Genomic DNA, 18,164 nt, shown 5'->3' with positions numbered 1-18,164 from the left:
AGGGCCAAAAACCATGCCACGATAATGGTATCACCAAATGCAGCATCCGAGGCCCATAAATATGGCCCTTAAGTTCATATGGCCTCAAAACTTCAGGAATATGAGCCACAATGATCCGTTATTGCTAGTAAGGAGTTAACCACAGCACTGCTCAGCCCAGACTGTTACACGTCACGAAGGACGAGTTGCTACTTGCGCGCCAACCACACCTTTTTCACCCCTCCAGCCTACATCCGTAGCTGCGGGAGTTCCCCACATCCTTCACATTCAACACCACGTTCCCTAACTATGGTTAAGTCATTTACAGTACGTTACATAACAATCATCCGCAAGCATTAATTTAAACAACGTCGTTCAAAAGTTTCAAATAACTGAAACATGTATACATAGTCAAAGAATTTCCATGACAGGTACAACATTATACATAAGCAATATTACAAATTGACATAGAAATGTCGATACAGCTACAAAATAGGTAAAAAATAGGTGTTATCCACTATTCACTATTAACACTTTCAATTAAGTAAGATGGTTCAAATAGCTCCGAGCACTATGGGACTTAACTTCTGAGGTCATCAGACCCCTAGAACTTAGAACTATTTAAACATAACTAACTTAAGAACATCACACACATCCATGCGCGAGGCAGGATTCGAACCTGCGACCGTAGCGAATTTAGTAAGAAAAAATAAAAGAAAGTGAGAGGTCTCCCTCTACTGTTGTTAGATGTTCTTACACGCATGGCATGCCGTAGAATCAGAAACCGATTCCCTGAAAGGCACTGTATTTTATGCATTTAACTATACAGGTTCTCCATCTAAATGGTTATACATATCAAAGATAGTTGTCACCGAAATTTAGAGAATGGCTGAATTGGGTGGAGGTATGGAAAGGAGGGAGAGGGGGAGTATTTGGTTCTTGCTAGAACTCTGTTCAGCGCCTCTCATTTATACATCGTATTTTCGAATTTACTGTTACGATGCTTCATTGCTTTTAGTGAGTCTGGTGAAGTAGTACTACTTTCATTAACACTGAAGTTCAAGTATTTCAGTCGGTGCTCGACGTCTGGAGGACTATTTTCACTGCACCCATTATATACTGCAAACTACAAGCTCATGATTAAAAGTTGTACGCCTTGAATAAACGATTTTATGCGTACGCCCTATGACAGGCAAAAGATACATGTAGATCTTTCTAGTCGATTATAAGTACGTGAAATGTGTATGTTATTGGAATGGTTGAGATAAAATCAAACGGAAGCTCTATCCAGACAGCCGACAAATACAACCTCTGACAATAAAGTTCGGTGAATGAAGTCAGAACGGTCGATCGGGCAACGCTGGTGACTCAAAACGCTGCACTTGCGTAACGTCAGATGTTGACAACCTGCCCAACCGTAGTTCAGTTGAGCATCGTCTCTGTTCCGTGTTAGACTTGTTGGCCGAAGTGCTTGTTCAGTGCGTCGGTTCTGAACTGAGAACAGGACAATGAACGAGCAAAAGATCTGTTTTGGTTGGCAGGAGAGCCAACACCGTGTTACTAGGAGGAGGCCGAAAGGCACTCGTTTTAGCTCACGCAGGCTGGCGTGAGGTCTGGAACAGGACAAGGAAATTAGAATTTAGAAAAACGGACGTAGCTGGTGGAATACTTAACTTTTAATCCGTTAATGAAGAACGTCGGTCTTGACGGTACATGAATCAATATCAATAGTAACTGATAATGGCGTCTTGCTAGGTCGTAGCAAATGACGTAGCTGAAGGCTATGCAAAAATATCGTCTCGGCAAATGAGAGCGTATTTTGTCAGTGAACCATCGCTAGCAAAGTCGGTTGTACAACTGGGGCGAGTGCTAGGAAGTCTCTCTAGATCTGCCGTGTGGCGGCGCTCGGTCTGCAATCACTGATAGTGGCGACACGCGGGTCCGACGTATACTAACGGACCGCGGCCGATTTAAAGGCTACCACCTAGCAAGTGTGGTGTCTGGCGGTGACACCACAAGATCAATTTAAAGTTTTGTTTTAAGCGTGGTAAGACACCGAAAGAAACGCATGCAATGCTGGTAATTGTTTATGGGGATCAACCACTGTCCGTGGAGTGTGTGCACGGGTGGTTTGCCCGTTTTCGAGGAGGGCGGGAAAGTGTTTCTGACAATCCCTGTAGAGGACGACCGGCGACCGTCGTCAGTGACGCAAACATTGAGAAAGTGAGGATACTAATCACGAATGACTGTCGATTAACTGTGTGTATGATAGCGGATGAACTGCAGATGAACCGTGAAATCATGCGTCAAATCCTTACCCATCAATTAGGGAAGAGGAAAACTTGTCGTCGTCTTGTGCCACATCACTTGATTGAAGATCAGAAGCAGCACGTTTAGAGGCTTCACAGAATTTTGTCGGAACGGTGGATGCGACACTCAATTTCGTGAACCATAGTGTCACTGAGGATGAAACCTGGTGTCTCCAGCACGACCCTGAAACGAAACGGCAAAGCACGGAATAGCGTTCTCCGACATCACCTCGTTAGAAAAAGGTCATAGCAAAAAATCACGCATTAAAACGATGCTCATCACGTTTTTCGATTGTCAAGGCATTATGCACAAGGAATTTCTACCTGACGGAACGACGTTGAACGCTGCATGGTAAGTTGAAATTTTGATCCGTTTCATGCTATGTCTACACAGGGTACGCCCCCAGTATGCACAACAAGGTTCCTGGTTTTTTGTTCACGACAACGCTCGCCCACACACAGCCAATGTCGTCAAACAGCTCCTGGCAAAGAAGGCGGTGGTGCAACTTGAATATCCACTATATTCGCCACATCTCAATCCTCCAGACTTCATCCTATTCCCTCGACTCAAACTTGCTTTGAAAGAAAAGAGATTTGACGATATTCCTAATATACAACGAAACGTGACACGGCTTTTGGACACCATCCCAAAGGAAGACTTCGTGCAAAGTTTCCAGGACATGTATCGTGTAACTCAGCTGTGCATGGTTATGGGAGGTGACTAATTTGAAGGACAGTTATGTAACTGTAGTTCATAGTTCATCTACATTAATGTTACAGGACTATTCACCTAACTTTATTTTGTCAGAGGTTGTAGAACGGGGTTTAAGTCTTGAATTATTGACACTTCAGAAGTTGAACTTCTGCTTTTAACAAAGCTTCCCAAGAGAAAGTCTTACTGCATGATATCCATGGAACGTAGAGGGAAAATGGTCAGTCTATCTGTTCCTACCTAAGGGCACGGGATGATCTCAAGCGCATCTTATACACTTCGCATAACCAGCGGAAATAACGGTGGGGAGAAGCACAGACCCATTGGAAAAAGTATATTGTCTGTATCCTAATGGTCCAGTTACTTACGTTTTTTTGTATCACAGTGCCGTATTAATAATAGGGATCTAGGGGACTGGCACGATGACTCAGTGTGTTCGGTCAGAGGGTGGGCTGCACTTCGAAAAAAAATGGTGAGAAGAATGATGAACAAAAGGAAGAGAGAGAGAAAAAGGGGATAGAACCTTTGCTCTTTGCCATGTAATTATAAGCCTTCTAGATCCAACTTACTACTGCTTAAATTTTGAATAAAAATCATCATCAATGTGCGGCCGAAGAGCTCTGGGACAAGAAGAAAAAGAGAGATGTGAAGAATTTCAGAAGAAATTTAAATAACTTTGTTATATTATTACGTGTTTTCGGTGCCATACAATGACATTTTTTCCTTATTTAATTTACAGTTGGGAAGAAATTTAATTTAAATTTAAAGGAAAGAAAAGAAGCTCTCTCATCAAATGACATAGTTATTAGTTTATTTCTTTCATCGTTCAGGAGACGTATTATATTTTAACACACAAGATAAAAAGGCACAGAAGTCAGGCCAAGATGGCAACTAAGGTGGGCGAATGGAGGGATCATAAGGAGATGTTTAAAAATCATCAGCAATGGCAGCTGAAGATTTCTAACGTAAGTGGTCACCTTTGTTCCGCCAACAGCCTTTTGAAAGAGGACGGAAGAGGGCAGAAGAGCAGACAGAGGTTCAGGGCACTCTCTTGTTCTTGGGGTGGTAAACTGCTTCTAAAAGGCCGAAGAATCAGCACTGATCAACAGCATGAAGATGCAGAAGGCAACGGTAAGAACTGAATTAAAAAAGTAATTTGTATCGACAGCACATATGGCATGTAACCGAAAAAAATGTCATGATGATCTCTCTGTTGTCAAAAGATGCGGGATTAGTCACCCATTCGGGTCTCCAGGAGGGGACTGCAAAGGCGAAAGTGACCATGGTAAGAAGATGGAATAACTAACGACGGGATAACATTCGAAGCATGAAATATCAGAACTCTGAATGTAGTAGGAAAGCTAGAAAATCTGAAAAGGGAAATGCTAAGACTCTATCTAGACGCAAAATGATATAACAGGTCTACAATTCGTTGTTGTTGTGATCTTCAGTCCGAAGACTAGTTTGATGCGCCTCTCCATGTTGCTCTATCCCGAGCAAGCCTCTTCATCTCCGAATAACTACTGCAGCCTATGTCCTTCTGATTATGCTTACTGTATGCATCTCTTGGTCTTCCGCTACCAATTTTACCCCTCCCCCCACTCACTCTTATCTCCAGTACTAAATTGATGATGCCTTGATGTCTAGAAAGTGTCCTATCAACCGAGCCGTTCTTTCAGTCAAGTTGTGCCACCAATTATTTTTCTCCCAGTTCTTTTCAGTACCACCTCATTAGTTAAGCTATTCGAGCATCTACTCTTCAGCATTTTTCTATAGCAGCACATTTCAAAAATTTCTATTCTCTTCTTGCCTTAACTGTTTATTGTTCCTGTTTCACTTCCATACATAGCTACACTCCAGACAAATACTTTCAGAAAAGACTTTCTAACACTTTAATCTGTATTCAGTGTCAACAAATTTCTCTTCCGCAGAAACGCTTTTCTTACCATTGCCATCTACATTTTATAACCTCTCTCCCTCGGCCATCATCAATCATTTTACTGCCCAAATAGCAAAACTCATCTACTACTTTTTGTATCCCGTCTGCTAATTTAATCCCCTAACCAACAACTGATTTAATTCGACTACATTCGATAAAACTTGTTTTGTTCTGTTGATGTTCATCTTACATCCTCCTCTCAAGACGCTGTCCATTCCGTTCAGCCGGCCTCAGTGGTCGAGCGGTTCTAGGCGCTTCAGTCCGGAACCGCGCCAGACTGCTACGGTCGCAGGTTCGAATCCTGCCTCGGGCATGGATGTATGTGATGTCCTTAGGTTCGTTCGGTTTAAGTAGTTCTAAGTTCTAGGGGACTGATGACCTCAGATGTCAAGTCCCATAGTGCTCAGAGCCATCTGAGCCATTCCGTTCAACTGCTCTTCCAAGTCCTTTGTTGTCTCTGATACACTCCTGGAAATTGAAATAAGAACACCGTGAATTCATTGTCCCAGGAAGGGGAAACTTTATTGACACATTCCTGGGGTCAGATACATCATATGATCACACTGACAGAACCACAGGCACATAGACACAGGCAACAGAGCATGCACAATGTCGGCACTAGTACAGTGTATATCCACCTTTCGCAGCAATGCAGGCTGCTATTCTCCCATGGAGACGATCGTAGAGATGCTGGATGTAGTCCTGTGGAACGGCTTGCCATGCCATTTCCACCTGGCGCCTCAGTTGGACCAGCGTTCGTGCTGGACGTGCAGACCGCGTGAGACGACGCTTCATCCAGTCCCAAACATGCTCAGTGGGGGACAGATCCGGAGATCTTGCTGGCCAGGGTAGTTGACTTACACCTTCTAGAGCACGTTGGGTGGCACGGGATACATGCGGACGTGCATTGTCCTGTTGGAACAGCAAGTTCCCTTGCCGGACTAGGAATGGTAGAACGATGGGTTCGATGACGGTATGGATGTACCGTGCACTATTCAGTGTCCCCTCGACGATCACCAGTGGTGTACGGCCAGTGTAGGAGATCGCTCCCCACACCATGATGCCGGGTGTTGGCCCTGTGTGCCTCGGTCGTATGCAGTCCTGATTGCGGCGCTCACCTGCACGGCGCCAAACACGCATACGACCATCATTGGCACCAAGGCAGAAGCGACTCTCATCGCTGAAGACGACACGTCTCCATTCGTCCCTCCATTCACGCCTGTCGCGACACCACTGGAGGCGGGCTGCACGATGTTGGGGCGTGAGCGGAAGACGGCCTAACGGTGTGCGGGACCGTAGCCCAGCTTCATGGAGACGGTTTCGAATGGTCCTCGCCGATACCCCAGGAGTAACAGTGTCCCTAATTTGCTGGGAAGTGGCGGTGCGGTCCCCTACGGCACTGCGTAGGATCCTACTTTCTTGGCGTGCATCCGTGCGTCGCTGCGGTCCGGTCCCAGGTCGACGGGCACGTGCACCTTCCGCCGACCACTGGCGACAACATCGATGTACTGTGGAGACCTCACGCCCCACGTGTTGAGCAATTCGGCGGTACGTCCACCCGGCCTCCCGCATGCCCACTATACGCCCTCGCTCAAAGTCCGTCAACTGCACATACGGTTCACGTCCACGCTGTCGCGGCATGCTACCAGTGTTAAAGACTGCGATGGAGCTCCGTATGCCACGGCAAACTGGCTGACACTGACGGCGGCGGTGCACAAATGCTGCGCAGCTAGCGCCATTCGACGGCCAACACCGCGGGTCCTGGTGTGTCCGCTGTGCCGTGCGTGTGATCATTGCTTGTACAGCCCTCTCGCAGTGTCCGGAGCAAGTATGGTGGGTCTGACACACCGGTGTCAATGTGTTCTTTTTTCCATTTCCAGGAGTGTAGAATTGCAGAGTCATCGGCGGACCTCAAAGATTATATATCTTTTCCCCGAACTATAATTTCTACTCCAATTTTTTCTTTGGTTTCATTTACTACTTGCTCAATGTACAGATTGAATAGCATTGGAGATAGGTTGGAACCTAGTCTCACTACTTCAAGCGCTGATAGAAAGCACCGAAGCTGAAATCGTTATAGGTACAGAAAGCTGGCTGAAGCCAGAGATACATTCTGCCGAAATTTTTACAAAGGTACAGACGGTGTTTAGAAAGGATAGATTGCATGCAACTGGTGGTGGAGTGTTCGTCGCTGTTAGTAGTAGTTTATCCTGTAGTGAAGTAGAAGTGGATAGTTCCTGTGAATTATTATGGGTGGAGGTTATACTCAACAACCGAGCTAGGTTAATAATTGGCTCCTTTTACCTACCTCCCGACTCAGCAGCATTAGTGGCAGAACAACTGAGAGAAAATTTGGAATACATTTCACATAAATTTTCTCAGCATGTTATAGTCTTAGGTGGAGATTTCAATTTACCAGATATAGACTGGGACACTCAGATGTTTAGGACGGGTGGTAGGGACAGAGCATCGAGTGACATTATACTGAGTGCACTATCCGAAAATTACCTCGAGCAATTAAACAGAGAACCGAGTCGTGGAGATAACATCTTGGACCTACTGATAACAAACAGACCCCCCCCCCCCCCAGGGGATCCACAACTCTTTTGTGGATACGTGCGTAGCGAGCACGGGACCCCGAGCTGATGTGGCCTTCCTTCCTTTCCGGGCTGTATACCTTCCATTTCCGCATCCTTCCCCATCCCCCATCTTCGCCCCCCCCCCTCACCTCTGGCTCCTTCCTTCCTTTTCTCCCCCTCTGGGGGAATGGTTTGTGCCTACGTCCGGAGACGGACGCTTGTAAATGTACCACATTCTTCGCCTTCCTTACTTGTAAGTCTTCGTCCTTCCTTTGTCTTTCTCTTTTCCTTACCTCTTCTCTCTACCCTTTTCTCCGCTGCGGCGTTTGAGACCTCTTCTTTCCTTTCCCTTTCTCTTTCTTCCTCCCTGTGCGTGTCTGAAGGCCGACCCACGCACTTCCATGCGTAGCCGGTGACGGGGTAACGCGTAATTCCCCGCCCCGGGTAGACAGGTAGGACACGTACGTACCCCCTGGTAACGGCCAGGCCCAGGGAGGGGTGATTACCCGAGCTGATACCTTCCGAAAGTGCCGATTGGTCCCTCCGTCCGTTTGTCGGGAGGTGTGACCTGAGGTGTGAACAATCACCTAAGGCGGGAGTGCCCTCAGAGAGGGCCCCCACAAGGGAGGAGCGCGCCATCGGAGACGCCGGTAATCATGGGGGATTCTTCCGCAATGGTTTCCTCATCTTCCACTATGTCTGCTCACAAACGTAAGTTCACTGAGTCTCAACCACAGTCAGTTCTTCCCTCGTTGCCACAGTTCCTTGTTGTTTCTCGGTCTGACGAAGGTCACGACTTCTCCACAGTCAACCCTTTCATTATTCAGAAAGGTGTCGACGCAATTGCTGGTCCTGTAAAGTCTTGTTCCAGATTACGGAATGGCACCCTGTTGTTAGAAACACACAGTGCCCTCCAGGCACAAAAACTGCTGCGTACCTCACTACTACACACTTTCCCTGTCCGGGTGGAACCGCACCGTACCTTAAATTCCTCGCGTGGAGTAGTTTATACACGCTCCCTCGATGGACTGTCTGACGAAGAAATTCAGCACTACCTGTCAGACCAGGGCGTAACGGCTGTTCATAGGGTTATGAAAAGGGTTGACACGAAGATCATTCCAACCCGCACTGTCTTTTTGACATTTGACAAAGTGCAACTCCCATCGAAAATCAAAGCAGGCTATGAGATAATTTCCGTTCGTCCTTACGTCCCAAACCCTACGCGTTGCTATCGGTGCCAGCGATTCAATCACACCAGCCAGTCCTGTTCTAATCCGGCCAAATGTGTTACGTGTGGCAGGGATGCCCATGAGGGTGCTTGTCCACCTCCATCCCCTCGCTGCATCAACTGTATGGGTGACCACGCTGCTTCCTCTAGAGATTGCCCAGTTTTTAAGGACGAAAAGCTCATCCAGGAAATAAGAGTGAAGGAAAAGGTGTCGACCTTTGCTGCTCGGAAATTATTCGCCAGTCGACAGCCCACCGTGCCTCAGACAGGCAAATACAGCACTGTCCTTGCTTCTCCTCGGCCAACAAAGGAGGCGGCCACGCAGACTTGCGACCTCACCTTTAGTGCCACGGTCGTCCGATCGGCCAGCGCAAAGATCGCCCGTTCAACTTCACCACTTTCGCCTGCCCACTCTTTGGCTCACCCTTCGTCGGGTTCTGCTAAATCTCGAGCCCAAAAGTCAGACACCAAGTCTTCGAAGAAAGAGCATACTCGTGAAGAGTTTTTACGTACGGCAACTTCACCACCATCGGTTCCTCCTTCCTCTAAACCTCATACTTCCAAGAAGGCTACAAAGAAACCCAGTTCCTCTCCTTCTCCGCCAAGGCGTGTCCCATCCACAGCGCCACCTGGCGGAAATCGCCCGCGGCCGTCTTCTGTGTCGCCGAGGCGCACTGCTGGTGGCCGGTCAACCGGCCGATCGCTGGTGGCAGGAGCTGCTCCTGACCAACCTATGGATCAGGATCTTCTGCCTTCGGCTGAATGCCATTCCATGCTGTCGGTCGCAAGCTCTGAGCAGTCGTTGAGTTGACAGCACCCTTGGTCACATTCCTCCATTTTCTGTTCACCCTATGTCCCTTATCCACTGGAATATCCGCGGCATTCGAGCCAATCGGGATGAATTGTCGATCCTCTTACGATCCTACTCGCCGGTCATCTTCTGTCTTCAGGAAACAAAGCTGCGTCCTAATGACCGCTTTGTCCTCCCTCATTTTCAGTCCGTCCGATATGACCTCCCCTCTGTGGAAGGCACTCCAGCCCATGGAGGACTCGTGATTCTTCTCCATGATACTCTCCATTATCATCCAATCCCCTTAGACAGTTCCTTCCAAGCTGTCGCCGTCCGTCTTTCCCTTTCTGGATACACGTTCTCTCTTTGTACTGTATACATTCCATCATCCACACCGATGGCACGAGCTGATCTCCTTCATCTTCTTGGTCAGCTTCCACCCCCCTATTTGCTGGTTGGGGACTTCAATGCCCACCACCCGCTTTGGGGATCTCCACATCCTTGTCCACGTGGCTCCCTATTGCTAGACGTCTTCCACCAAGCGGATCTAGTTTGCCTCAACACTGGGGTCCCCACGTTTTTGTCTGCCTCCACGACAAATTTATCTCATTTGGACCTTGCGATCGGTACTGTTCCGCTTGCTCGGCGCTTCGAATGGTTCGCCCTTGATGATACACACTCGAGTGACCACTTTCCATGTGTCCTTAGGCTGCAGCCTCAACTGCCATATATGCGCCCGCGACGCTGGAAGTTTGCCCAAGCCGACTGGACACTTTTTTCGTCTCTAGCGACATTCGATGACCGTCGCTTTCCCAGCGTCGACGATGAGGTCACACATTTTACCGACGTTATTCTTACAGCTGCGGAACGTTCAATACCACGCACCTCCGAATTGCCCCGGCGCCCCCCAGTTCCTTGGTGGACCGAGGCATGCCGTGACGCAATCCGTGAGCGGCGACGTGCTCTTCGCATTTTCCGTCACCATCCTACTTTGGCAAACTGTATCCGCTATAAGCAACTCCGTGCGCGATGCCGTCGCGTCATCCGCGATAGCAAGAAGGCAAGCTGGCAATTCTTTATTAGCTCCTTTAACACCTTCACTCCCTCCTCGGAAGTTTGGAGTCGGCTTCGACGGTTCTCAGGCGCGCCTAGTTTCTCCCCGGTCTCTGGGCTCACTGTCGCGCATGATACCTTAGTGGACCCCGTCGCAATTTCTAACTCATTGGGTCAGCACTTTGCTGAGATTTCGAGCTCTTCACATTACCCGCCAGCGTTTCTCCCGAAGAAACGTGCAGCGGAAGTGCGACCTCTTGCTTTCTCCTCTCAAAATCGCGAAAGCTACAATACTGTTTTCTCCATGCGGGAACTCCAACATGCCCTCTCTTCTTCTCGCTCCTCCGCCCCTGGATCGGATGGTATCCATGTCCAAATGTTGCTGCATTTATCAACCCATAGTCTGCGTTACCTCCTTCGCCTTTATAATCGAATTTGGACCGACAGTACCTTTCCCAGACGATGGCGGGAAGCTATCGTCGTTCCCATTCCGAAACCTGGAAAGGACAAACATCTCCCCTCTAGCTATCGCCCCATTTCTCTCACGAGTAGTGTCTGTAAGATTTTGGAGCGTATGGTGAATTACCATTTAGCTTGGTGGCTGGAATCACGCAGTCTTTTAACACCTGCCCAATGCGGATTCCGAAAGCATCGCTCTGCAGTTGACCATCTTGTTGCTCTCTCCACTTATATCATGAACAATTTTCTCCGGAAACGCCAAACGGTAGCAATATTTTTTGATCTGGAGAGAGCATACGATACCTGTTGGAGGACAGGCATCCTCCGCACACTGTTCTCTTGGGGCTTTCGAGGCCGGCTGCCCCTTTTTCTTCGCGAATTTATGGCAGAGCGAACATTTAGGGTGCGGGTGAACACTACTCTCTCCCGTACTTTCTCTCAAGAAAACGGGGTACCCCAGGGCTCCGTGCTGAGTGTTGTACTGTTTGCCATCGCTATAAATCCAATTATGGATTGTCTCCTTCCTGACGTCTCGGGCTCCCTCTTTGTGGACGATTTTGCGATCTACTACAGCTCTCAACGGACCAGCCTTCTTGAACGCCGTCTTCAAGGATGTCTCGATCGCCTCCACTCTTGGAGCCTCGAAACCGGCTTCCGTTTTTCTCCCAGTAAGACCGTTTGTATTAATTTTTGGCGACGTAAGGAGTTTCTTCCGCCCTCCTTACATCTAGGTCCTGTCAACCTTCCGTTTTCAGACGTCACTAAATTCTTGGGTCTTATGTTTGACAGAAAACTGTGCTGGTCCTCCCACGTTTCCTATCTTTCGGCTCGCTGTCTGCGAACGCTCAACACCCTCCGTGTCCTGAATGGTACCTCCTGGGGAGCGGACCGAGTGGTCCTTCTCCGCCTCTATCGCGCCTTAGTGCGCTCGAAATTGGACTATGGAAGCATAGTCTACTCCTCTGCTCGGCCGTCTATTCTTCGGCGTCTCGACTCTATCCACCACCGTGGATTACGTTTAGCGTCTGGAGCTTTTTACACTAGCCCTGTGGAAAGCCTTTATGCTGAGACAGCTGAACCTCCGCTGTCCAATCGGCGAGCGGTCCTTCTGAGCCGTTATGCTAGCCATCTGTCTTCCTTGCCTACTAATCCAGCCCATGACCCTTTTTTCGACGCCTCCTTTGATGTAGGTTATGCAGGCCGCTCCTCCTCCCTACTACCCCCGGGAGTCCGCTTCCGTCAACTGCTCCATTCTCTTTCCTTCCACTTTCCTAGAACCTTCTTGACAACTTGGGGTACAGCACCGCCTTGGCTCCGTCCCCGGATCTGTCTGCTCCGTGATCTTTGTCAATTTCCCAAGGAAGGTACACCTTCACTTGTTTATCGTCGGGCATTTGCTGCTCTATGTGCACAAATGACGGACGCCACCTTTATTTACACCGACGGCTCGAAAACATCGTTGGGTGTAGGGAGTGCCTATATTGTTGGCGATGCCCCAAATCACTTTCGGCTTCCCGACCAGTGTTCGGTTTATACTGCGGAGCTTTTCGCTGTTCTCCAGGCTGTCCACTACATCCGCCGCCATCAGTGTATACAGTACGTAATCTGCTCGGATTCTCTCAGCTCTCTCCTCAGTCTCCAAGCTCTTTATCCTGTGCACCCTCTGGTCCACCGGATTCAGGACTGTCTGCGCTCGCTCCACCTGGGGGGCGTCTCGGTGGCGTTCCTCTGGCTCCCGGGACACGCTGGTATCTGTGGGAATGAGGCGGCCGATATAGCGGCCAAGGCTGCAGTCTCTCTTCCTCGGCCAGCTATTCAGTCGCTTCCCTTCACCGATCTACAGAGCGGTTTATGTCGCAAAGTTGCTCACTTATGGCTTGAACATTGGTCAACACTTCCCCGAAATAAATTGCGGGAAGTGAAAGCCCTTCCTTGCGCTTGGACCTCTTCCTCCCGAACGCGTCGTCGGGAGGAGGTGATTTTAGCTAGACTCCGGATAGGGCACTGTCTTTTTAGCCATCGACATCTTTTAAGCGGAGATCCTCCCCCACTCTGTCCCCACTGCTCTCAGCTGTGGACGGTAAGACACCTTTTAATTGAATGCCCCTATTTTAATCCGTTACGCTCCCGTCTCCAGCTATCGCCTGATCTATCGTCGATTTTAGCAGATGACACGCGCTCAGCCGACCGCATTCTCCAGTTTATTAGTGACAGTGAAATGACGTCAGTCATTTGAAGTTTTATCGGGGACCATCAACCCCTCTCTGTAGTGGACTTTTAAGCCTTGTTTCTGCTTTTAGTGTCTCCAATTATTTGAGTTTCGTTCCCATTTTTGCTGTTTTCCATTTTCAGTTTTTATTATTTCCTCAGTCACGGACCGGGCGCTAATGACCATAGCAGTTTTGCGCCCTAAAACCACAAACAAAAAAAAAAAAAAAAAAAACAAACAGACCCGAACTTTTCGACTCTGTATGTGCAGAACACGGAATCAGTGATCATAAGGCCGTTGCAGCATCCCTGAATATGGAAGTTAATAGGAATATAAAAAAGGGAGGAAGGTTTATCTGTTTAGCAAGAGTAATAGAAGGCAGATTTCAGGCTACCTAACAGATCAAAACGAAAATTTCTGTTCCGACACTGACAATGTTGAGTGTTTATGGAAAAAGTTCAAGGCAATCGTAAAATGCGTTTTAGACAGGTACGTGCCGAGTAAAACTGTGAGGGACGGGAAAAACCCACCGTGGTACAACAACAAAGTTAGGAAACTACTACGAAAGCAAAGAGAGCTTCACTCCAAGTTTAAACGCAGCCAAAACCTCTCAGACAAACAGAAGCTAAACGATGTCAAAGTTAGCGTAAGGAGGGCTATGCGTGAAGCGTTCAGTGAATTCGAAAGTAAAATTCTATGTACCGACTTGACAGAAAATCCTAGGAAGTTCTGGTCTTACGTTAAATCAGTAAGTGGCTCGAAACAGCATATCCAGACACTCCGGGATGATGATGGCATTGAAACAGAGGATGACACGCGTAAAGCTGAAATACTAAACACCTTTTTCCAAAGCTGTTTCACAGAGGAAGACCGCACTGCAGTTCCTTCTCTAAATCCTCGCACAAACGAAAAAATGGCTGACATCGAAATAAGTGTCCAAGGAATAGAAAAGCAACTGGAATCACTCAACAGAGGAAAGTCCGCTGGACCTGACGGGATACCATTTCGATTCTACACAGAGTACGCGAAAGAACTTGCCCCCCTTCTAACAGCCGTGTACCGCAAGTCTCTAGAGGAACGGAGGGTTCCAAATGATTGGAAAAGAGCACAGGTAGTCCCAGTCTTCAAGAAGGGTCGTCGAGCAGATGCGCAAAACTATAGACCTATATCTCTGACGTCGATCTGTTGTAGAATTTTAGAACATGTTTTTTGCTCGAGTATCATGTCGTTTTTGGAAACCCAGAATCTACTATGTAGGAATCAACATGGATTCCGGAAACAGCGATCGTGTGAGACCCAACTCGCTTTATTTGTTCATGAGACCCTGAAAATATTAGATACAGGCTCCCAGGTAGATGCTATTTTTCTTGATTTCCGGAAGGCGTTCGATACAGTTCCGCACTGTCGCCTGATAAACAAAGTAAGAGCCTACGGAATATCAGACCAGCTGTGTGGCTGGATTGAAGAGTTTTTAGCAAACAAAACACAGCATATTGTTATCAATGGAGAGACGTCTACAGACGTTAAAGTAACCTCTGGCGTGCCACAGGGGAGTGTTATGGGACCATTGCTTTTCACAATATATATAAATGACCTAGTAGATAGTGTCGGAAGTTCCATGCGGCTTTTCGCGGATGAAGCTGTAGTATACAGAGAAGTTGCAGCATTAGAAAATTGTAGCGAAATGCAGGAAGATCTGCAGCGGATAGGCACTTGGTGCAGGGAGTGACAACTGTCCCATAACATAGACAAATGTAATGTATTGCGAATACATAGAAAGAAGGATCCTTTATTGTATGATTATATGATAGCGGAACAAACACTGGTAGCAGTTACTTCTGTAAAATATCTGGGAGTATGCGTGCGGAACGATTTGAAGTGGAATGATCATATAAAATTAATGGTTGGTAAGGCGGGTACCAGGTTGAGATTCATTAGGAGAGTGCTTAGAATATGTTGTCCATCAACAAAGGAGGTGGCTTACAAAACACTCGTTCGACCTATGCTTGAGTATTGCTCATCAGTGTGGGATCCGTACCAGATCGGGTTGACGGAGGAGATAGAGAAGATCCAAAGAAGAGCGGCGCGTTTCGTCACAGGGTTATTTGGTAACCGTGATAGCGTTACGGAGATGTTTAATAAACTCAAGTGGCAGACTCTGCAAGAGAGGCGCTCTGCATCGCGGTGTAGCTTACTGTCCAGGTTTCGAGAGGGTGCATTTCTGGATGAGGTATCGAATATATTGCTTCCCCCTACTTATACCTCCCAAGGAGATCACGAATGTAAAATTAGAGAGATTAGAGCGCGCACGGAGGCTTTCAGACAGTCGTTCTTCCCGCGAACCATACGCGACTGGAACAGGAATGGGAGGTAATGACAGTGGCACTTAAAGTGCCCTCCGCCACACACCGTTGGGTGGCTTGCGGAGTATAAATGTAGATGTGGATGTACCTTCTCAACCACTGATTTCCTTTCATGATCCTTGACTCTTACAACTGGCATCTGGTTTCGGCACAAGTTGTAAATAGCCTTTCGCTCTCTGTGTTTTATCCCTGTTACTTTCAGATTTTCAAAGAGAGTATTCCCATCAACATTTTCAAAAGCTTTCTCTAAACCTACGAATGCAGGTTAGCCTTCCATTCACCATTCTTCTAAGAGAAATCGTAGGATCAGTATTGCTTCGCGTGTTCTTGCATTTCTCCGGAATCCAAACTGGTCTTCCCCGAGGCCGGTTTCTACCAGTTTTCCACCCTTCTTCTGCAAAGAATTCGTGTTAATATTTTGCAACCATGACTTTTTAAACTGATAGTTCGATAATTTTCGCACCTGTCAGCAACTGATTTCTTTGGAATTGGAATTATTACATTCTTCTTCAAGTCTGTGGTTATTTCGCCAGTCTCATACCTCTTGCACACCAGATGGAATAATTCTGTCATGGCTGGCTCCTCCAAGCTTGTCAGTAATTCCGACCAAATGTCGTCTACTCCCAAATCCTTGTTTCGACTTAGGTCTTTCAGTGTCATACATCCCATCTCACCTTTATCTACGTCCTCTTCCCTTTCCGTAATATTGCTTGCAAGTTCAACTCCCTTGTATAGAACCCCTTTATATACTTCTTCCACCTAGCAGATTTCCCTTCTTTGCTTAGGACTGGTTTACCATCTGAACTCTTAATATTCATACAGCAGCTTCTCTTTTCTCCAAGGACTTTTTTAATTTTCTGCTGGCAGTGTATATCTAGGCCTGGTGAAATATGCTTCTAAATATTTAGATTTGTCCTCTTGCCATTCCTTCTTAGCCATTTTAAAATTCCCGTCATTCTCATTTTTTTGACATTTTTATTCCCTGTCCCATTTATCATTTACTGTATTTTTATATTTTCTCCTTTCATCATTCTTTATGAGTAGCAAATTAGGGCAGAGAGCGAGCTACGGTGAACACATTAGTAATAGGTTTTTTTCCCCATCGTATTCGACAGCAAACCAGCAACGATGGTTCAGGTATACATTCCAACATCGCAAGCAGAAGATGAAGAGGTGGAGAAACTATATGAGGTAATTCAGTATGTAAAGGGAGATGAGAATCTAATGATCATGAGGGATCGGAGCGCTGTTTTAGGGTAACAAACAGGGTAAAAGATTACAGGAGATCATGGGCCTGACAGTAGAAATGAGAAAGACTAACGGAGTTCTGCAATAAATTTCAGGTGGATGAGCGAGTACTGTGCTCAAGAATCACAAGAGGAGGAGGTGTACTTGGAAGAGGCCTGGAGACACGCGAAGTATCCAGCTGAATTAATTCGTGGTCAGACAGAGATTCCGAAATCAGATATTGGATTATAAAGCATATCCAGGAACAGATGCAGACCCATATCACTATTTACCAATGGCGAAGAGTAGACTGAAGTTTAAAGAGAATCGTCTGGAAGAATCAGTGTGGAAGTTGGATAGTGAAGTACTGAGAAGTGGCGAGACACGTTCAAAGTTCGCTAAGAATGTGGCCATTGCGAAAACGAATATCACAGTAGGAAATTCAGTGGAAGAGGAGTGGACGTCTCTAAAAAAGGCAGGCATAGGTGTCGGACAGCCAGTCATAGGTACAAGGAAGGTAACTCCGAGGAAAGATTGGTTAACAGAAGAAATACTTTTACCGATCTACGAAAGAAGGAAGCACGAAAATTGTCAGGGAAAGAGAGGAATACAGCAGTATAAATCACTTAGGAATGAAATAAACTGTGGTGGGCGATCAAGGCGAATTGGGTGTAGCAAAATACGAAGAAATATAAAAAGAAATGATTCTGGAAAGGTCCGAATGGGCATATGGAGAAGTAAAAAGAAATCTTCGGTGAAATTAAAAGTAAGGGTGGCTATGTTAAGAGTCCAATGGGAATTTCCCAATTAAACGCAGAAGAGAGAGCGGATAGTTGGAAAAAGTACATTGCAGGACTCCATGAAGGAAGGAATTGTGTGACGACGTGGTAGAAAAAGAAATTGGAGTCGATATGGAAGAGACGGGGTATCGAATATTAGAGGTAGAATTTAAAAGAGATTTAGGAAACTTAGAATCAAACAAGGAAGACGGGTGGAGAATATTCCATCAGAATTTCTAAAACCACTGGGGAAAATGGCAAGGAAATGAAGTTGTTGTGTAGAATCTATGAGACTGGCGATATGCGATCAGACTTTCGGAAAGACATCACCCACACAGTACCACAGATAGAAAGAGCTGATAAGTGCGAGAACTATCGCACAATCAGCTTAAACGCTCATGCAGCCCAATTGCTGACAAGAATAATGTAGAGGACATGGAAGAGGAAATTGAGAACCTGTTATATGACGACCAGTTTGGCTTTAGAAAAGGCAAAGGAGCCAGAAAGGCATTACTGACGTTGCACTTGATAATGGAAG

The sequence above is a fragment of the Schistocerca nitens genome, chromosome 4 (assembly GCF_023898315.1).
Source record: "Schistocerca nitens isolate TAMUIC-IGC-003100 chromosome 4, iqSchNite1.1, whole genome shotgun sequence".
Classification (NCBI taxonomy): domain Eukaryota; kingdom Metazoa; phylum Arthropoda; class Insecta; order Orthoptera; family Acrididae; genus Schistocerca; species Schistocerca nitens.
Note: the sequence above shows the minus strand (reverse complement) of the source record.